This window comes from Plodia interpunctella, chromosome Z (genome assembly GCF_027563975.2).
Source record: "Plodia interpunctella isolate USDA-ARS_2022_Savannah chromosome Z, ilPloInte3.2, whole genome shotgun sequence".
In the NCBI taxonomy this organism is placed as follows: Eukaryota; Metazoa; Arthropoda; class Insecta; order Lepidoptera; family Pyralidae; genus Plodia; species Plodia interpunctella.
In genome coordinates, this window is record NC_071324.2 from 12,112,050 (window position 1) to 12,124,565 (window position 12,516).

The 12,516-nt window shown below is 35.9% G+C and overlaps 1 protein-coding gene across 10 annotated transcripts in view; it reads left to right on the forward strand.

The window, feature by feature from the left end:
- Window positions 1–245: 245 nt before the first annotated feature.
- The window catches only part of Glut1 (Glucose transporter 1), a 96,983-nt gene continuing 84,712 nt past the window's right edge, over window positions 246–12,516 (forward strand). For 8 of the 10 annotated variants that reach the window (XM_053768535.1, XM_053768538.1, XM_053768525.1 and 5 more), the window contains exon 1: window positions 246–500. The gene's annotated coding sequence lies outside the window, so the exon portion shown is untranslated. The remainder of the gene's footprint in view (window positions 501–12,516) is intronic. The other 2 variants (XM_053768530.2, XM_053768536.1) reach the window with 1 other exon arrangement.

Below are 12,516 nucleotides of genomic sequence, written 5' to 3' on the forward strand. Positions count from 1 at the left end.
TTAATATGGCAGCGTGTTAACCTGCGGTCACACTGCACGCAGTGCGCGGTGGCGGGAGCGGGCGGAGGCGCGCCGCGCGCGGCCGTCTCGCCTCGCTTCGGTTCCATTATGACGTCGAGTCCGAACGACATCGTATAAATAAAGGGTGCCGTAGATTCGTGCGATTCGGGCGTCGCAGCGCACGCCCCTTGGTATCGATCGTGCGCGTGGCGTTGCGCTCGTCATCCGCCCGCCGCCCGGCCGACCGCCTTCCGACGTAGTCATGCGCGGGCCGCGTACGCCATAACATCGACCGAACAAATTAGAGTTGTATTAAACGCGCGAGAGCGACCGCCGCGCTCACAGCTATATAAGTATACGCCCTAGACACCGCTGGGACTCGCTAGTTCGCTCCATGTGTCAGTTCGCGATCGCGCTCGGCGGCCACGCGGCGCTGCTCTGCAGCTAATCACGAGGTTTATGCACCAGCCCGCTCCAGACATCATCGAGGCCCGCACCAGGTACGTACCATTTCTATACAGAGTGCCGCCTCCCGGGCGCGCTCGTCTCTAATGCAGCAGTTGCCAAAACTGTGACACACATTTATGTAAGTGCGTCCGTCGATATCACAAAAGAAGATAGAGAGGTGCGCGTGAGGGAGACAGAGTATGTTCATTAAAAAAAAAACAGTTGTTAACAAAAGTTAGGTTGTCGTTTGAATAAGTATATCCTTTTTATTATCATGCAAGGCGGTTTCGAGGCGGCCGGTGTGACCTTCAGTGGTTATGTATGGCAAGTGTACAGCCGAGTCCCAGTGCAGGAATGGTTCAATTATTAATCTGTGGGTCGTAATTTGGCGACGATAAGCGTTGGCGCGGCGCGTGAGGAGATTGGCTCGGGGAATATTTGAGCAGTAGAGTTGTATGCTGGCGATGTAACCGTTGCGGGGCGAATATTCTGGCTGTGCGAATGAGGCCCGTGCCAGGGCCACCCTGGCCCAGGCCTGCCTTAATCAGGCCACCACAATCATTATTACATTCAATTCTGGTTCTGTCATTTTAGCGCGATGCGAATTTTTATTTTGGGAAGTTAAATAAGTGCCGTTTTTTTTTTACTTTAACTTTTTCAGGAGTTTATAATTTCGGTATTTCCTTATATATTGCTTCCATTGCTTGTCTTATATTACTTTGATTTAGTTTGTCACTTGTTTTGAAGTTTCAATTCATATTTCGCGTATCCTGTCGCGTTGGTGTTGGCGTACTTTCAAGTATATTTCCACAGATTGCAAAGTCAATCGATTTTCCAGACCATGGTGTCTAAGCTCTCGGTATTCGCGTAATCGTGGTTTTAAAATTGTAATAGATGACATTCGAAATCGATATAACTTTTGCATGGAAAGTTTTCTTTGAAATTATCAATAGCCATATTTATTTCGTAATAATAACTGACAAAGGCTACCTGAACTTTTCTTTTCAACCGACTTAAACAAAAAGAGGGAGATGGTCCTCCATTCGTCGCAATATTTTGTTTTCTTGTTTGTTGTTAATTTTCCATTGAAAGGTAAGAAACCTGGCCTTCAGTTATATTAACCAAGTTCCTATGTTTAATAAGCATAGCTATATCAACGCTTAATAGGCACATCTACCTTCTTATTCATATAAAACTTGAAGCATATTTCAAGCTAAAGTATGTTTTGTCACTATCGCACCATACACTATTTGATATTGAAGGAAAGAGACAAAACAAAGCACAACATAGCATAACATACTTTAATTAGTTAAAGTATGTTATGCTATGTTGTGCTTTGTTTTGTAATAGAATCTATGCATTTTTATGAATAAGAAAGCTGGTATTTACATTACACAACTTAAAGTTAGAAATGTTTAGGATAATCAGCAAATCAATACAAAATAAATGAAAAAATAAAATCTTCTGCATTTAAATCAAATCATTTATTCAGAAGTAAGGCCTTCATAAGAACTTTTTCACGTCATATTCTAAATTAAATTATATACCAAAGCTATAAATTATTAGCATGTATCTAAGTATATAAAAGTATAATTAAAAACATTGTTCAGTTAGATTCACTAAAATTAAAATCAATTAATAACAACTTGACTTACGTAAACTAAAACTTGAATAAAAAAATTACAATTAATCTAAAATTAAATAGTATCTATCTATAAGCATAATAATTAAAGCCATAACGTATGTAATGTAATGAATAATGATTTTTAAGCATAACGATTTACACAAAATTTTAAAGCATAATTAACCTAACCTAAAATATAATTATCCCACATTTACCTGAATGGCAAAAATCAATTATGCCTTAGATCTATTATGCCAAAACTGATATGCCAAAGAACAATATGACGAAATAAATAATGCAAAAAGAAGACAAACCAAACTAAAGTATGTTTTGTCTCTATCGCACCTTACAAAATTTGACATTGACATAAGGAGACAAAACAATGGCGTCTCGTTTAAACGATGCCCTTTCTTGTGACAGTTTCTGTTTTTCATTGTTTGTTAAAAAACAGTAAGTCAGTAAAAGAAAAAAAATTTTTTTTACTATTTATTGCAGCACAGTCAGCGCATAGTGGTGCCCTGTTTGTGCACTGTAATATTTTTTTCCTTTTTCGTTGATATATGAGTGGTGCGCGGAGCTGGCGCCATCTGAAAAACGTTTCAACAATTTCCATAACTCTGCCGCACAGAACGGCCGAATTTTAGTGATGGTGATTTAAGTGTGTTAAATTTGAGAGTTTTAGGGTTAAGCAGCACATAATAAGTAATAAAGTTTCTGTTTTATGTACAATGAAAAGTTTTATTCAAGTTTCGCTTGATATCCGACGTAAATACACGTTAAAATCATATGTGGGTACATCATAATGTAAACACATGAGATGCATTAATGATAAGGGTTGACTTTAAGTTTTCAAAAATCACATCAAAACAGAATCACATATTTATCCTTTACAGGGTAGATAAAGCCAATATTAAAGAAGATCTAGTTAAAGAATATCTCGGAAACTCTGGACAGAGTTGAATGCAACTTTTTTATTATATAAATACAATTATTTGTGTAAACTGGAATACTATCAGATAGGTAAATTATAAAAATAAACGAAAATCAGTTCATCCGTTTGGTTTACATACGTTAAACTTATCATATATATTGACTTTATTTTTGCGTCGGGGGTTAAAAATCCAAATTAAACAAAAGGTAAAAAACAAAAGCAAAACTTTTGTATGAGCGTTTCCTGTTGACGTATTTTAATAGTAGATTTGAGATATGAAATCTAGATTCAAACTCTTTAGGTTCTACGTTTGATGTCTATGCCTCTCTAGTCTCTGGCGTTATGGCATAAAATTAAAATGAAGTTAACTCAGCCTGATGGCATAGATGCTTCTCATGTTGCATTAGTGTAATTGAAATCAAATTGTGATCGGTTACGGCTAGCGTATAGCCTTTAAAAAGAATTTCCAGTTACTAACCTGATTAACTTTTACACTAGAAGTAAGTATATTATACATTTTTCTCTTATCTCCCAGACTAGTAGAAAATAAAAATGGATATCGTTAAAAATCGAAATACCAATCGATTTATAATCAATATATCGTAATATAAATATTTGTGGGTGTGATTTTTTTCTGACGCGTGTGCGACAAAAATGAAAGATTATCCGTCACTAAAAATTAATATTGAGACCAAAGTCTAAATAAATTGTTTTAGTTAGTCAAGACTTGGGATCAATTCTAGATCTTCTGCCGCCCTAAAATAGAGATTATGACGCTAAATGCACAATAAACCTTATTGTAACGGTATTGTAAATTTATTATTTTTAGCATTTTTATTTTATTTTATAAAAATATAGAATATTAGATAATAAAGTAAAAATCGTTAGTAATTGGAAATAATATTATATTTCGACGCTTTACGATTTCATTATTATGAATTTCAGCAAACCAAGCACGTGATATTGTGATTGAGCATATCACGTGCTGTTTTGCTGTTTGAACTGTGATACTATTGATTCTGTTTTGAGCATAAGCGTTAAAATAGTAATGATTTTAATTTTCGATAAACCATTGCTGTGTATGTTTCGTTATAAACCAAACAAACCCTTACGGAAGCCAATATGGATGGTAAAAATTTTATTAACATTAAAAATCTCCACTTGACGTCGAGATTTCCAAAACATTTTCAAGATGGCATTCTTACTATTATGATACCATTCAAGAAATGATCGATGAGGATGATACATTGGATTAATTGTGTTAATAAATTATGATTGAAATAACTAAGAATAGTGATTATTATCACGGAGGTGTATTTATGTAATTAAGTACAATTTTTATGTATTTTCTTTTCGCACGAGGGAGAGCTGCGCCTCCCTCACAGATTTAAGAATACATGTAATGTGTACTTGTATCTGTGGCTCCCTTGCACTTTACTGCCGGCGCCCATGCCTGAACACACAACCACAATCAACCACACCGACGTCTACATGAAAACTAGGCCGTGTAATCGTATTGCTGTAGCCGCGGCGGACAGTGCTTTTACTCAGTATCGAATTAGGTGCGGTTTCGCTACTTCAAATTTGATAAGCATAAGTTTCTTACATTTTTTTATACAGAGTCAACTGTCTTAGTCATTGTCAATTTGTGAAAATAAGAGCTAGCGGTTTATATGTCGTAGCCATGTGATTAAAATAGCCATTTAATCAAACAAATCTTTCCGAAAAATATCTTGAACAACACACTGCCTAGTTAACGCTATATTGGAAACAAAACGCACCTAGATCCGCGGTGGTGAGCGTTAAACTTATTCAATTGGACGGCCCCTTTTGAATCAGCTGTAGTGTTGAACGTTTTAAGCTCCTCAAACATTCAATTAAAAAACTAGACGTGTGATTGAATGGCGTTGTTCAGTTAAAGGGCTAGCTGTTTGATTGAACGGCTATTTTAACCAGTTGGCTGCGGCATATACAGTTCACAGAATCAATCTTCACCGAAAGCACGTTTCGCCGAAAATTGATTTTTGGTCTCTCAAAATCTAGATGAATAAGTTTGAATTAAAATAATCGATAAATTCAGTTCTGCTTAGGTTGGGTTAGGTAAGAAAATGTTTGTAAACTGTAAGTAACTTGAGATATAACAAAAAAAAAATCGGCGCAACGTGTCTGAGGTTCCACACTCGAGTTAATGGTTATTCTTTACTTACCAATCACAATATAAAGAAGAAAACAAGTTAGAATGTTAATTACCGTTTTAATAGTGGTCCGTATCGGCTAAAAACATAATAAATTATAATACTTAAACATTTGTCTGCAATCACACTATCTATTTGTGAAAATCATATGAAAATCCGTGTAGAACAGACTGATAGATGCGGCAAGACTTTGTTTTGTAATATATAAAACGATAAGGATTTATATAGTTGAACATTTTTACAAATATAACCATTAGGTTATATTTGTAAAAATGTTAATGGGGACGCAACTATATTGAGGTTTGATATGCTAAATAGTTCAGAAATTACACAGTATAAAATTACACTTGTAGGTAAAATAGAAATAATACGATCAGTGTACGCTAATGCATTATGCACTAATGTAATCGAATGTTGGATTAGCGCGGGATCGTGTGGCGGCGTCAGCGTTTTGTGTTTAATGTTTTTGCATGAAAAATGAAACACAAATAAAATTAAATTATCTGTCAACTACGTAACTAAAACTATTTTAAAAAGTATGATTACTTATTTTATATTATTCATTTGCTAATAGACGAAGTGAGTGACCGAGTGTCAAACCATCCGGACGGATTTTATCAAAGATACTATACATTATAGATGCGAATGTGTTTGAGGTACCTCGTCACGCTCTATCTATTGAACCAATATTTTTGGAGTTTTAAATAGGTACATACAGTTTGAAGTACGGAGTAGGACATTGGGTGGTTTTCATCCCGAAAAAATAACTGCTTCCGTGGGAAATTCCGCGGACCAGTCGTCTTCGAAAATTAGCCTTAAAGTCAAAATCCTGCTAGCGAAAATCTAAATAGAAAAACGAACGTAAACTACTCAAAAATCCAACGATACGACGCCACTCCGCTAAAGCGTCGGTGATACCTTGCTGAACACAGATGCACGTGGTTGCAAATGTGCTGCGATTCCCGCCTCTGTGCCGAGGGCACTCGGGACACTGCACCGGTCACGTGGTCGGATGCAGAGCGCAGACTCGGCTGGATTACGAATGCCAATGCAATCACGATGCTTCAAACTATGCTCACGAAACTTTTACAGGCTTGCACGTGGTTTCCTGTTTGCGCAACGCAGTGGCCGGACAGGAATCCATGTTGGTTAAACTGAAATCGAAAATAGGTATATGAAATCGTTTTTTCTGTATTTATCAACTTAATAGACCAAGTCTCGCAATGCTTCTACCATAAAACAATTGTAAGACCCATGTAATATCAAATCGGTAATTAGTTTATTCAATCCCTATTTAAGGGACCTTCTGTCTTAAGTTGTTACGTAATGAGCTGACCTAACAATATCCTATACTTAGTGATCGTAACAGTATCTATTAAAAACGATCGTTTTAAATAATGTTTATTACGTCATACAACAGCTGTTGGGCTTTTTGTGTTTCGTGTATTACATAAGTCTTTATACTTAACACAGAGCCAAGAGATTCGATTCGAGTTTCGCAACTAAGTTTAGGCTATTTCTACCTCATATGAGATAAAAGCTATACATGTAACCAGCTTATGCGCGGCTTCGTACGCGTGAATTTCAGTTCTTAAAAGGAATCTAGGTAAAATTTCAGTTATTCTTTTATCGCGTATTCTAAGTGTTATTCTAACCGGTAAAATTTATTAATAACTATGATTCAAATTAATATTTTTTGTCATCTTTAGTTCAAGTCCCAGTTTCCCGCTACGATTAGGGATATAATTTTCAAAACCGAATTAATGCATTATTTTTTAACAAATTCAAATTTAGATTTAAAAATTCATGCATCATTCATTCATCATTTCAAAAATGACGAAGTTTCATACAAACTAGCAACCCCTGTTTAACCCCCTTTAGGATGGAATTTCGAAATATTCTTTCATAGTGCACGTCTTCTAGTCACAATTTACCTTCCTGCCAAATATCATCTCCAGTAGTTTTCGAGATTTCGTGATGAGTGAAATCACGAAATCTCTATATATATATACTGGCCACATTTGGCGAGACGGGATAACTTCACGCGCATTTGAGTGCGACCTCATGCTGCGTCGTGCTGCGCTCCGTCAACGGATCAAAGTTTATGCGATAACTGCAGTGCTCCGACGTGAACATCTACGACAAAGCAAAGTAGCGCAACGGAACGGTCGGGCCGCGCTCTATCGTATTGCTAACTTCCGAATATAAAATTCAGCCATATTTTTATCACATTTACTGATATTTTTTGGAAAAATTGTCATTTTTGCCACATGCTTGTCAGAGAGATTTTATGGCATTTCCTTGCTAAAACTCATGTGCGTTTGAACAGTTGCTTCGTTTGTAGTCGATCCGAGCTGCATCATCAGGTCATGCTTATATAATAATGTATGGTTATAGAAACTGAAGCGACGTGGGAAATGTCAACTCTGTAGGTCAACTGGAAGTAGGAGAAATCTAACTTGCAAGATTTTATTACAGACGACGGGGCAGGTTAAGCTAAATAAAACTTTGTAAATCTGTTACAACATATTATAAAACCAAGTCGCGTTCTTTTGTCCGACTGTCCCTATGTATGCTTAGATCTTTTAAACTATACATAGTGCGATTACTGAGGAAGGATTGTGTATAATTTATAATAGTTTTACCAGAGCGAAGCCGGGACGGACAGCTAGTGAACTTTGAAATTGGATGGTTATTATGGGGTGAGCAAGGCCTAAAAAGAGATATCCCCAACATTTTTCCATGAAACATGTGGATAAGTGAAAATACAAATACAAATTAAAATTATGGAAAGGTTGGAAGTATGGAAAATTCTTTAAATAAAATTACACGTGGCCATTAAAAACAAACAAATTGATTTAAAATCATTTGCCGTGTCACATCCCGTTTCCCGGGACTAGTTTAAGAAGTTAATAGATATGTACGTAAATTTAAGAGTGGACTGCACCAGTCAACCAGTCAACGCTGACGTTAACTTTAGCCTGCACAGAAAACGTAAAGTGCGCCATTTTGTTTAAACAGGCGCCATTTCGGCGGCGGCGCGCATGGTGAAGTAAATGTCAAAGTTGACTGATGAAATTCACCCTAATACAATCTTCCACCCTTACAAGTTAAAGTAAATGTTTAAAATCCATTTGATATATACTATATCTATATTAAATCAAATTCTAATTTATTTCGTTACAGTAACTAAATTAAAGGATAACTTGCGTAGACCATTTGAGTAAAACTTAAAATTTTAAATCCGAGTATTATAGTAAGTCCGGAATTAAAACAGGTTAAATAATAAGATATATTTATTACATCATAAAAATATATATTACAATAGTGTCACTGTCTTTTACCTTTATCTAAAGGGTCATTAAAAATATCTAATTTAAATATCTAATCTAACTAATCTCAGTTCATATACCATCAGTATTCGCGTATCGCGGGTTCACGCTTGTCTGGAGCAGTTTTACCAAAATTTTAGCATGACTTCTATCTCATGTGCTGATGTTAAATCTGTGACATTTGCAGTATATAGTTTTCTCAGTGGACAAACATTACTGAGATACAGTTAGGACGAGTTTGTAGCGCGTAATCCTAACACTATTTATCAAAATTTCCTTATCAAGAAAAAAATCTTCATAATATTTAAGAAAAAAGCTTAGTGGGTACCTATCTCAGTCAGTAATAACATAAATTTATAGATTTTGCTAATTTAGCGACTAGTATAAGTTATTTGTAACTAAACATGTTAAACTGAAAGCTTATCTCATTAGAAAAACTATGTTCATGTTGAGAACTAAAGGTTCTTTAAACTCAAACGAACATCAAATTTATCTTGCGTAAAATTAACTAATTATTTTGCATATTAAATTTGACGTTGTCGATACGATTACGAACTCCCAAAACGCGTGTAAACCTAACTTATAACTCATCTTCGAACTGAAATTAATTGCAAACTCGCCGCTATTAACGCGCCATAGAGATTCATGCTTTGATGTGCTGTTGACTGTACTAGACTAGAATTGTGGGAGAAATAAACACACATTTTTATTTCGATGTTCCATTGCCAACCAGTCGCAAATTTGAATTAATGTAATTGTAATAGCAATACCATTAGACCAATAAAAAAAGAAATACAAAACTCGCCGCCGACCTGCCGAGTATTTGTCGGCGACTGTTTGATTTTATATAAAATGAAAATTTCCGACCCGTAAAGTTACGCCGCAGGTTGTGTCGGCGTCGAGCTATGTCGATTTAGTGGCTCGGCTTCGGTGTGTATCGCTTAACGCCTGTAATATACATACTAGCGACTACTATTAAATGTACATATACTAGCTTTTGCTCAAGGATTCGATCGCGTTAATTTCCCACAGGAACAGTTATTTTTCCGAGATATAAGGTATATCCTTCTCCACACTTCAAGCTACATGTAGGCAAAATTTCAAGAAGATTGGTTAAGTAGACAGAGCGTGAAGAGTTAACAAACAAACTTACTTTCGCATTTATAATATTAGTAAGGATATAGATGAATACTTGGCTTAACCGAAAATTTTGGTTTTATCAACAGACGGAGCGAAATTCTCAAACTGACGTAACATTAATCTTACCTTCCAATATTATCTCCCACAATATTTCTTATGCTCTGAATCGTTATGTTTTGTCTCATTCTTTCAATGTCAAAGACTGCAAAGAGAGAGACAGAGAGAGGAATAATACAAAGAATTTTTAAATTCAAAAGATACAGACTCGACGTAGAATAACATTTAGTTATACAACATGTGTATGTGTGAACTGTAATAAAACAATACCTAACATATTTAAATAGTAAAAAAGATACCATACAGTGAGATGATATGCTACATTATCGAATTGGATAAACTATATTATATGGATGTAAGTACATATATACACATAATAAAACTGTAAGTGGGCTATGTCTGTAGAAGATATTAAAATTAATTCTATAGAAGCCGAAACAATTCTTTTTAAATTGTTGTATGTTTGTTCGCCCACCACGCAAAAACTACCGGGTGGAATTGATACGGTGTATACAGTTGTATAGCGGGAGGTTTAACTTATAAATCTGGAATAGGTTTCATCGTGATACAACGTGATCGTTTACAACCCGAGATATGCATATAAATAATTTATGAGCGGACGCACACAGCTAAAAAGTTAAAGAAACACATGCTTAATATTTCCATACAGTTGGAAATAATTGTACAAATCCCGATAAGACGATGCGTTACAAAATCCCCGATACACAACATATCCAATCCAATTTAAATTTTGTTTCGACATGTGACGCTTTTCACGTAATGAATTTACCGAGCCGGGTCTCCCCCACATTTACTTATTCTCGTTGGGAAAACTGTTTACTTTGTTTTATTGTTCTGAAGCTTTTACCGTAACATTTGGGATTATCACGTCGCAATCCTTTAACGCCAATCCCTGTGATTTTCACAAAAGCTATATTAAGGTTTCATTCGCGGAGATAATGTTGAAAAAACATCGGATGAATCTATACAGTCAGCCTTAGTTAATATTCGAAAATCGCCGTTATTACCGCGTAATAAGAGTTCTGATACGTGATGTGTATTCGGGCCGGCTTCTGCAAAGATTTGTTCGTCATACATTTGAGCTCACTTGAACCCTTTGAAGTCAAAACCACGATCGCATGCAGTGCGTGGTTGACAAAGTACTGGACTGACTAGTGGTGTAATCTATTTTATCTAGGCTCGCTTTGAACGGACTTTTCATTTAGAAACTGTTGTGAAAACATATTTAATTTCTTCCATAACGTTTGATCTTGTGCGTATGGAACTTGTCAAGGTGGTGAGCACATCTAAACTTGACGTTAGTGACTCGTCGGTAAAGAAATCCCAACAAGAAAACTGCGACAATAGCACATTGATAACTAAATCTACGAAAAAAATGTAAAATATGATAACTTCATTTCTGAGAATGTCGACGACGACGAAATAAGAAGGCCCGAAGAAAATTCTCGTTTGTCCGCCCATTCATAATACAATTTTCATAAAACAATACGCTGACATTAAATAATTTTGATCTTTACGATACTATAAAATAGATGCCTGAATCAGGCATCAATAACTCCAATATTTACTTTGAAACCATTTTATTTTGTAAATCGATGTGTATTAATTTGTAAACATTACTTTTATGACAGAGAGGATTATATTATTTTTTAAAATTCACTTACAGTACATTTAATCACTTTCTTTCGCCATTATAGTAATTATTTAATGATCTATCAATATATAATATGTATAATGAAGCGGTTGTGGTGTAATGGTTAAGCCGCCCGCCTGTGGATCGAAAGGTCTCAGGTTCGAATCCTACTCGTGTCACATAAGTTTGTATATCAATCTGATTCATGTATAGTAGTTTTTATCGACCACCACTTGCTTCCGTTGAAGGAAAACATCGTGGGGAAACCTGCACACCGGTTGATTATTAACTTGTGTGTGAAATGGAGAAGGCAATGGCAAACCACTCCATTAATTATGCCAAGAAAGTTGTTGTGTGTGTTTCATTCCACGTAATGACCACGACCCTCAGCCATGAGGAATATGACTATGAAGATAAGATCAATATATATAAAACTCTTCCGTTACTGACTGACTGACAGACAACGTACAGCATGTAGGTTCCCTGGGGAGTGTAGGGGAGCACTAAGAAGGGATTTCCTGAAATTCCCGCGGGAAACGGATTTTAGTCACTTACGAAGTTGTGGGTGAAAGCTAGTCAATATATATAACTCTTCCGTTACTGACTGACAGACAGTGCACAGCCGAAACTAGAGGGCGTAAAAAGCTGAAATTTGGCGTGTAGGTTCCTAGGACAGTAAATATAAATAAATAAATATATCAGGACAAATCACACAGATTGAGCTAGCCCCAAAGTAAGTTCGAAACTTGTGTTATGGGATACTAACTCAACGATACTATATTTTTATAACAAATACATATATAGATAAACATCCAAGACCAATCAGAAAAAGATCATTTTCCATCATGACCCGACCGGGGATCGAACTCGGGACCTCTCGGTTCAGTGGCAAGAACTTTACCACTGCGCCACCGAGGTCGTAAAATATATAGGTATAGGAAAGCACTAAGAAAGGATGCGTTGAAATTCCCACGGGAAACAGATTTTTACTTACACACGAAGTTGTGGGCAAAATCTAGTATATGTAAATTTTGTTGTTTTACTTGTAACAACAAAATTACTTCCGGAACGACGATGCCGATAATTCTATACGGGATGCGGCTTCTATCTATACAGTCAGTTTTCTACATAATGTA